This window comes from Phaethon lepturus, unplaced genomic scaffold (assembly GCF_000687285.1).
Source record: "Phaethon lepturus isolate BGI_N335 unplaced genomic scaffold, ASM68728v1 scaffold26521, whole genome shotgun sequence".
Lineage (NCBI taxonomy): Eukaryota > Metazoa > Chordata > Aves > Phaethontiformes > Phaethontidae > Phaethon > Phaethon lepturus.
In genome coordinates this window covers 4,783-13,853 of record NW_010518878.1, presented here as the reverse complement: position 1 = coordinate 13,853, position 9,071 = coordinate 4,783, and the positions used below count along the sequence as shown (strand labels likewise).

General features: G+C 58.0%; 1 long non-coding RNA gene across 1 annotated transcript; it reads left to right on the top strand.

Annotated features, from left to right (window-relative positions):
• The first annotated feature begins 48 nt into the window (after positions 1–48).
• On the top strand, positions 49–2,292 carry LOC104628332. Its single transcript, XR_738106.1, has 3 exons — positions 49–403; positions 962–1,106; positions 1,991–2,292. It is a non-coding gene; the product is annotated as an uncharacterized LOC104628332 (long non-coding RNA).
• Positions 2,293–9,071: the final 6,779 nt, after the last annotated feature.

Genomic DNA, 9,071 nt, shown 5'->3' with positions numbered 1-9,071 from the left:
GACGCGCAGCCCAAGCAGCCCGGGCAGCTCCAGGAAGCGCCCGGGACAAATTGGCTTTGCAAAGTGAGGCTGTTTGAGCCGTTTCCAGTGGACACCAGAAGCACTACCAGCACGGCAACATATAGCCCCCCTCGGTACCACCCCCCTGACTAATCCCTGTGGTGCTATGAACCCAGCAGTACAGACGAGGCCTTGTCACTGGAGGACAAAGATCTGAGGGACCGGGAGAGGAGAATGGCCAATAACGCCAGGGAAAGGGTGCGTGTGCGGGACATTAACGAGGCCTTTAAAGAACTGGGACGCATGTGTCAGATGCACTTAAAAACGGACAAAGCACAGACCAAACTGATCATCCTACAGCAAGCGGTGCAGGTCATTCTGGGCCTGGAGCAGCAAGTACGAGGTATGGTAACAGCCGGCAGGTGCATTTTGGGGCCTTTCTCTCCCCCCACATCTCTGCGTGCGCATGCATCTCTGTTGTGACTCCTGCTTTCGGTGCGAGGTTGTGTGTTTGCATCGCCAGCGGCACCCTTGGGTGCACCGCACGGCAGGCTGAGCTTTCCAAAGCCCCGGCCCGGGGTGGATTCGAAGCCGCTCTGTCCGTCTCTCCTCATGCTTACCGGGAATTTGGCACCTGGATCCCATTAAGCAGTTTTGGAGAACTCAGTCCTCAACTCGGAGAGCTGGCTGAGGCACTTGGGGTTTTCACATGTTTACACTGGCATGGTGTTTCAGCCGGGCGTGGGGTTTTGCTCTAGCGGGGGTCCAGCCAAGTTACTGCAGCCACTGCAAGGAGCAGCAGGCAAAGAGCAGCTTGCACTGAGGTTGTTTCCTTGCATGGTCCCGTGTGTCTGTCCTGGGACTCTGTCCTTGCTCTCTCTTTCGGATGCTGCCTCCTGTGCACGATGCTGTTGCCCAAACTGAGGTTGCTTCCCTCCCTCCCTTGCTGTTTTTGGCATAGAGCGCAATCTGAACCCTAAAGCAGCCTGTTTGAAGCGTCGGGAAGAGGAGAAAGTGTCCGGAGTAGTAGGAGATCCCCAGATGACACTTTCAGCTTCACATCCTGGTCTAGGAGATGGTCACAACCCTGTTGGACACATGTAAAGGTATTGTCCCCTGCGCCGTGATCCCAGCACCTTGCTGCGGGTCCGACCCGCTGCCAACGCGCGCTGTTCTGCTTTGGCGGCTCAGCCCCGCTCATTCAGCATTAGCCAACGTCCTTCTTAATTTACCTTAAGTAAATGACTTGCACGTGCGTGTCCGTTTGCTCGTCCGTGGACACGCCAAGCCCCGCAGGAGAGGTGCAGCCCCGTAGCGGGGATGGAGGGTTTCGGTGCTCTCGCTGCCCTGAGCGAGCTCAGCTCTGCTCCGCGCCTCCCAGCCCTGCCCCAGTTGGCTACTGGAAACCAGTAACTCCTTTGCGCGCTGGCCCTATGGGAGGGAATGGGCAGGTCCCAGAAATGCCAAGAAAGACGCAGAAGGTGAAATTGCCCCAGCGAGACCATGGTGGGAGCAGGTTCTGCTGGGCTGTCCCCGTTTTTAAGGGAAGGCCATGCTTGGCCAGGAGCAGCTGAGCCTGTTTGGCCCAAGCGGTGCAGAGATGTGGGGCAGGGGACTGAGCAGAGCCCGGAGCGGTGGGTCAGCGGCTGGAGCGGTGGGTCAGCGGCTAACCCCGTCAGCCAGGCTCCCCGAGCGGGGCTGCAGCGTCTCACCCCGTAGCACCCGCACGCCCCAGAGGGCATGGAAGGGCCCCGGTCCCCGATGTCTCCCCTGCGCCGGAGGGTGCCTGGGGCTCCCCTGAAAAAAAAAAGGGCAAAGTCTTGGCAGAGTAGCGAGCTCATGTCTCGGCTCTGCTGCAGTCGAGCCCTCAGGGCTGATCGGCGGAGACAAGGCTGTGGCAGGGGCGCAGCATCTCCCCCCGTGCAAGGAGCGGAGTTTTATTCTCATTGGGGTTTCTCTCACTTCAGGCTTTTGGTTTTTTTATTTGTAGATCTCTTTGTTCCTCTGGATACAAAGATCTGTAGGAAGAAAACCCTCGGTGTGACCTGCAACCTTCTCGAACCATAAACTTTAGTACTGCTAATACTGACACATGTGGATGGATCCTGGCATGACGTAAGGGGTGGAAAAAACACTTTGTCGGAAACAAAATGAAAACAAAAAATTGCCTTAAGTATAAAGTGCGGAACAGTCAATACATATCACTCAGTTAGGAGGGGGTGGCGTGTTCTCTTGGCTTGTTCACAAGCAGCCAGCAGCAAAATTGTGCCTAAGCTTGATATTTCTTTTTTTAAAAAAAAGAACATTTAGTTATGAGATTTTTTATGTAGAACAAATAGCAATGCCTTTTGGTTTTTTTAGCTTCTTTTGCATATGTTTTGTAAGCAACGAAAAGAATTTTTTTTTGTATAAAAAAAATGTCTTGTACCCCACGCTTTTCTGCTGCTGTTTCTATAGTTAACGTTGCATCTTTACGATCAACCAGAATATTAAAATTGTATTAAGAGAGACTGGATATAAAGAGAGGAATTCTCAGATTCGGCTCTGAAAGCCACTAAAAGCGAATGTAGCCACAGCGAGGGGGTGTTCTTCCTTGCCTGGCTTGTACCTTCCATTATAAAAAAAACAAACTCACTCATGTGCTGAATTCACCATCTCTTTGCTTTGGCCACTTCTGATTCGGGAAAAGGAAGTTAAACAGCAAAGCAAGTTGCAGCAGTATGCCTCAGCGGTGCTCCCGCTCCTCCCGGGAGGTGAGCGAGGTCCATCGAGGGTTTCTGCAAGATTTGCTTTACTCCTGGAGGATCCTGGAGGCCGTGGTCCCGCCTGGGAGAGGAGGTGCCCCATGGCTGTCCCAGAGCATCGTGATGGGGAGGACGAGCTGCTGGGAGAGAGCAGGCCTTGGGGGTGGAAGAGAACCGAGGGACTAGGGCGCTCGCGAGGTAAGCAAAGAAGCAGTTACAGACGCAAGAGCAAAGCCCAGGGCGGAGGAAAGCGCCTCTTGCCCACGTGTCTGAGCGAACGCCCGCTGTCAGAGGCGCTTCCAAGGGCAACGCTGAACAAAGACAAACTGAACAAAGCTGGAGGACAGGGAAGAGGCAGAGGCGGATGGAGCAAAGGCAGCAGCGGGACACCGTGCTCGGCGACCTTGCAGCAGACGGGCCCACAGACGCTGGCAGCAGAGCCCAAGGTGGCAGGAAGGGGAGCGGCTACGCGGCACGTGCACTCGCTCCAGCCCTCAGCAAGCTGTGCCCAGCAGCAGGATCCCCATCTCCACGCAGCTTCTCCCCACACTGGAGCCACCACCAGCAGAAAAGCGCAAAATATTGCAGGCTTGGGGAGAGGGGTGGTTTCATGCCCCACCTTCACCCACAGTCACATCTCCAGCACATCCTTGGAGGCAAACGCAGCTTGGCATGCCGCCCGGCTTGCCGTGGCGATGCAGAGTGGCCGCTGTCGCCTGCACGTGGGCTTCTCATGCTGGAAAGGAGGGGAGCAGCGAGCGCCTGTCCTGCGCAAGATGCTCCAGCAACCACGCTGGGCCAACGATCCCTTCACTCCGCGGGCTTCCCGGTGTCACTCCAGACCGCTCCGGTGTGCTCAGCGGGAGGAAGAACCCCGGCAGCCCCACCACATGGCAGGGTGCCCCGGCAGTGCGGGAGCAAACGAAGAGGTGCTCAGCAGTGCTGAGCTGCAGCAGCCGTTCTGGAGTTGACAGTGGAAAAGCATCTACCGGGAATTTATTCTTGTTTCTTCCCTCTCCTTCTCCTTCTGAATCATTGTGTGCCCGGTTCTGCCCAGCTCTGCAGGCAGACGGGGTTAGCTCCCCAGGGGGATGTTAAATCCCATCTCAGCAGTGTCTGTAATGCTTTCGGACTGGGGCCAGCTGCTGCCCAGATCTCTCTGGCAGAGCCCCCTCAGGCAAGGTAGTTCATGGGGCACGGGTGCTGGCTGGGGGGGACGTGGGGACAGTGAGTACGGTAGGACCGCTGGCAGCAGGGTCCATCTCTGCTTCTCTGGCCTGTGCTCCTGGGGAAGCTGTAATGCTTTGGCACAGGGAAAGGGAAGGACTGGTGAACAGGTTTAGGTCCTGTATCACTTCCTAGCAATCCCAGGCTTTGGCATAACCTCCTGGTGCTCCTCTGTGCTCATAGCTATGCTTTGTGCTCCAGCAAAGCCTGCTGGAAACGCTCAGGACATTGCTCATCTCCCACCTACTCCTGAGTACCAGGGGCTCAGCCTCAGTAGCATCTCAGAGAGGAGCCACTTACGAGTGCCGGAGCAGCATGGGACTGTCTCTCCCTGCTGACACTGGCTCTGCCCTGGGACTCTGTGAGGTCCAACCATAGTTCTGAGGCTTTCAGGTGCTCCTGGCTTTCCCTGCCCACAGCCCGCTGCTCCCACCATCGCTTCTGTGAGGTGAGAACTGAGACCGCAGCAGCCTGCAGCTCTGTCCCCAGGAAGGCTGGGAAAGGCTGGTGGCTGTGGTCCCCGCAGCCCAGGAACACGCATTCTTCTTGTCTGTGTCAACAGACGTGTTTCAGCCTAATCAGCTTGTAAGGTTACGACACTGTTCCCTCCCTTGGGTTCTTCTGCCTGCTTAAGCACCGGGCAGCATGAGATGGATGAGGTTTTCCTCCAAGTGTGACAGCCTTGCCCCCGTGGAGCAGCTCCATTGCAGCAAAAGCCGTGTCTTCCTGAAGCGTCCTGCCGGGTTGGGTTGTGCTTGAGACGCTGGAGCAAGCTCAGTTGGAGGATGCTAAAACACGCAGGGAGGGGGCAGTGCCCCCCTGTAGCCCACCAGCCGGGTCTGGACGCTCAGGCAGCCCCGATTCACGCCCTGGGGTAGGACTTGGGCACTCATCGGCTGCTCTCTGCAGCCTGTAAGAGGCTGCTTCGTCCCGCCGGCGTTTCTGCCTGGTTGGCAGGCCGGTGCTGGGGCCGGCCGGGCACTCGCTGCTCGGGGTTTTCTGCTGGCTCAGTGCCCCTGTCCCGGGACCGGGGAGGGACGGAGCAATGTCCCAGCCCTGGCAAGCTTGAAACCATACAAAAAACCTAAAAAGTGCTTCCCTGACACTTGGATTTTGCAACAAGAATTGAGGTGGCAGTCATGTACAAATGGATTTAAAGAAACGAGATTGTAGTCAAGAAAAATCCAGAAACTCAACAAAATTTGGAAATCTGATAAAATTTAGGATTTATTCAAAATTTTGCTGAACTCATTCATCACTTCCAGGTCTTGGCTGATGCTCTGCAGGCCAGGGGGGATTCCTGATGAGACAGAGCCTTCCCCGTCGTCCCCAAGCCACCAGGCATCACAACAGAGACGGGGCTTTTCATCTGCATTTCGGTGGTTTAGATGCTGTTTTCTTGCCAGCAAAACCAGCTAATGTTTTGGCAAGGCTTGGATGAAGGTTTTTGAGCATAAACCCCCGGTGCCAGGGTTACGAGGAGATCTTGGTTCCTTTAGCAGGCAAGCGCAGTGTCAGGGGCTGGTAGTGCTGTGCCCGGGAGCTGCCTTGACGGCGCAGGGCGCTTCGTGTGCCGTCGCACTTGCCGCCTGCACCGGCCCAGCGCGGCCTCGGTGGCGTCTCTGCTCTCCAGATGCACGGGGAGCACTTGTGGAGTGCAGCAAGGAAAAATTACTTTGGCTTGCCAGGGTGTTTGCTCGGTGTGAATGCGGCGCCTGTAACCTGCCAGGGAAAGTGGCTTTTCTAAAAATGAGCGCCGTGAAGTGCTGTCCCCAAAATACCACCAGGCCAGCCCTGAAGTACCAGCCTATTGCGATGAAACTCTTGTCTTTAGGTGTCATGGTCAGAGAGGGCCAGGATCTGCGCCCTCCCCAGCCCACGGCCTCACTGGCATTCAACTGTGTGACCTTACAGATCACTTTTCTCCCCAAACTTGTTTCTCTGCCCGTCTGCGCGTCCCTTGGGCCACTGGTCCTGCACAGAGAGGTGTCACAGATGGGTGACATGCTGCAGTTTTCCGCTTCCTCTCTCAGCCTTGCATGCATGGGTTCTCCTGCGCGGTGTGCCCCTCGTCAGTGGGGGTCACAGAGCTCCCACAAAGCTTCTGCCGTCGGATAGGGAGCAGGGGAGAGGCTGCCTTCCCTCTGCGCCTTTTCTAGTTTCTCTTTCCCCAGGCCACAGTAGCTGAGCTGCAGCGTGGCCCAACAGCAGAGCTGGGGTCCCAGGCGCAGCTGCCATGGGGCACTTCTTGTGTGGCCAGGCCAGGCGCTGGCGTGCAACCTCGGGGCTGCAGCCACAGCGACCTCCTCTTTCACCCCCCTCAAGCAGCCCCTGCCTCCCGGAGAGCTGTGCACGCCGCCAGGTGCTGGGGAGTGTCTGGAATCCGGTTTATTAACAGTCAAAATTGCAGATTTTTGTTCTTTCTCCCTCTTCACCTGCTTTCGCCCCAGAGCAAAACAGCTGCAGCCTCCCAGAGACTGCACCTTTATGGTCTCGTACCGCCGGCGCTCGGCATCGAGCTGCCTGCTCCTGCTCACAGCCCCGCAGCTGCTGCCAGCGCGCCCTGGGGAGCAAAATTCTGGCTAACCCCTGGTTTGGCAGTTGCTCCCCTGCCTGTGACCCACCAGTCAGACCCACTCACCGCCAAGCAACTGCCTGGCTTGAGTTCAGCTCCTGCTCTTTGCCAACATCTCCTCGGGCTCTCTGCTCCCCTGCTTTTACAGCTTGTGCTGGTGTCCTGCGGAGGTGTGCTGGTGGGAGGGACAGGACCTGGGACTTGTGGATCCCAGTCTCTGCCACTCTTGCCTGCACTGAGCTCCAGCCTGGGAGCGAGAGGCACAGCAGTACCTGGGCAGGCGGTTTGCAGGAATCGGGGCACCCCAAGATCCCACATCTGGCTGTCGGGAGCAGGTCCATGCCAGCCCCACGCGGTGGGGTCAACTTGCTGCCCCTTCCCTGCGCACCGTTGCTCCAGGGCCGGGGTCTGGCTGCTTCGCAGTTGGGGTTTTTGCCCTCTCCAGCAGAGAAATGCAGAAGTGTGATGTGAAACCTTCCCAGCTGTGAGCTCAGTGAACAGTTTTTTCCCCTCGCCCGTGTGTTGGTGATGAGCTGGTTTCCTAGAGGTTTTGCACTCGCTGCCCCAGTAGCGATTGAACAGGAAGGACAGAATCAGGCTGGGAATTCCCCAGGAGTCTGCAATTTCAGGTTCAGTGCAGAAGGCGCTCTCAGACGTCCTTTGCATCTCACGCGTGTACCCGCTGAAGCCAGCAGAGCCCTTGGGCCCTGGGCCCTTGCTTGTTGGTGATGAGCTGGTTTCCTAGAGGTTTTGCACTCGCTGCCCCAGTAGCGATTGAACAGGAAGGACAGAATCAGGCTGGGAATTCCCCAGGAGTCTGCAATTTCAGGTTCAGTGCAGAAGGCGCTCTCAGACGTCCTTTGCATCTCACGCGTGTACCCGCTGAAGCCAGCAGAGCCCTTGGGCCCTGGGCCCTTGCTGGGCGATGCAGCGCATCCTCCCCCTCGGCACGCGGGGGGGGGGGCGGAACAGGCGGGGGTTGGGGCTTTTTTTTTTGAGAAACAGGAGGCTTTTGGAACCCCCAACCCCCTGCATCCCTGAGCTTTGCTCCCGTGGGGAGGCTGCCGACTTCAGTGCCACTGGAGCCCATGGTCCTCTCGAAAGCCCTGCTGCGTGCTCTGCTGGTGACTCTGGGCCAGCTCCAGTTTCAGCAAGCCCCTGGCCTGGGGTTCTAGAAGGGAGCTGAGAATGGGGAGGTGAAGCAAAGCTGGTACTGGAGTTGGGCCAGGACAAGCCATCAGCCCCCAAGGCTGGGCTAACCTGCAGCAAGCCGTGGCCACTGGGTTCCCCTGTTCCTGCTCAACACCAGCAATAGCAAGACCTGTTTTCTGTACCACAAGCTTGCACAAGGTCTTTGCCCTGTTAAAACCTATGCAACCCCCTCCCTTTCTCCCCCGGGGCCCTCCAGATCCCAGCCCAGCCCGTTCTCACTGCTCTCTCGTCCACGAGTGCTGAGTTGCCGCTCCCTGCCGCTCTCAGGGCCCAGCTTCATTTCTAGCAGCTCCAAAAGCATTTCAAGACCTGTGCCCTGGAGCTGGGGACGGGCAGGCGAGGGGTGAGACCGCAGGAACACCCCTTCCAACTCATGCTGCGGGAGCTGCGCACTGAATCGGAGGGGACAAGGCTCCTCCATGCACCCTTCACCCTCCTGTGCCTTCTGCTTGATGCTTGGCGGCTCACTGCCAGCATCCTCCATCTCACACCGTCTCCCCCAGTACCCCTGCATGGAGAAGCTGTGTCCCACCTCGTTGCTGCCCGGCTCTACGGACTCCTCTGTTAATGCCTGAGCCTCAGGCTTGGCTTGGCTGGTTTCCTTCAACCGCCTCAAGCCTGAAGGTGTGTTTTCCTTCCTCCTGCGCTCCCCGGTCTCTCCAGCCAGCACCTCTGAGCTGTTTCCCTTCATGCGCAGCCACCGTGGGTCTCTTCGCAGTGGGGCAGAACCGTGCCGCCAGCTGCCCATCGGCTGGGGTGGAGGCGGGAGGACTTGAGAGGTGGATGCAGCAGGTTGGTCCCACGGCACGGCTGCTTCTCCCTGCCCCACTGCCCTTGGGGCAGGCATGGGGGGACCTGCTGCTCTGTGCAGCGGTTTGACCTTCAGGACAATCCACCCCTTCTGGAGAGCCGGCAGCCGCAGTGCCTTTGCTTGCGGGACTCCTGCGAGAGCCCAGCCTGGAGGTGGTCTCTGGTTAGGAGGGCGGTGCAAGCCGCAGGTGGCCTTTCTGCCGAACCTTCCGTGTCCATCTTGCATCCCACCCTCGGGGGGCAAGAGGCGGCCCTGCCACGGGTCTCAACGCCGCCATTTCTGTTCCTCTGCTTTTGTACACCTCTTGCCCCTCAGGCCTTGCAGTACGCACCATGGTCCCGCCAAGCACCCGCTGCCTGGGAAGGAGAGGGAGTAAAACTCGCGCCCTGTTGCATCTTGGCACAGTGCAGCTGCGGGTACCGGTACGGGAGAGCAAAGGGGTTCGTGCTTCAAAATGGGGCGTCCCGGCTGCCGAGGCCTTTTTCCGAAGAGCACCCGCGTG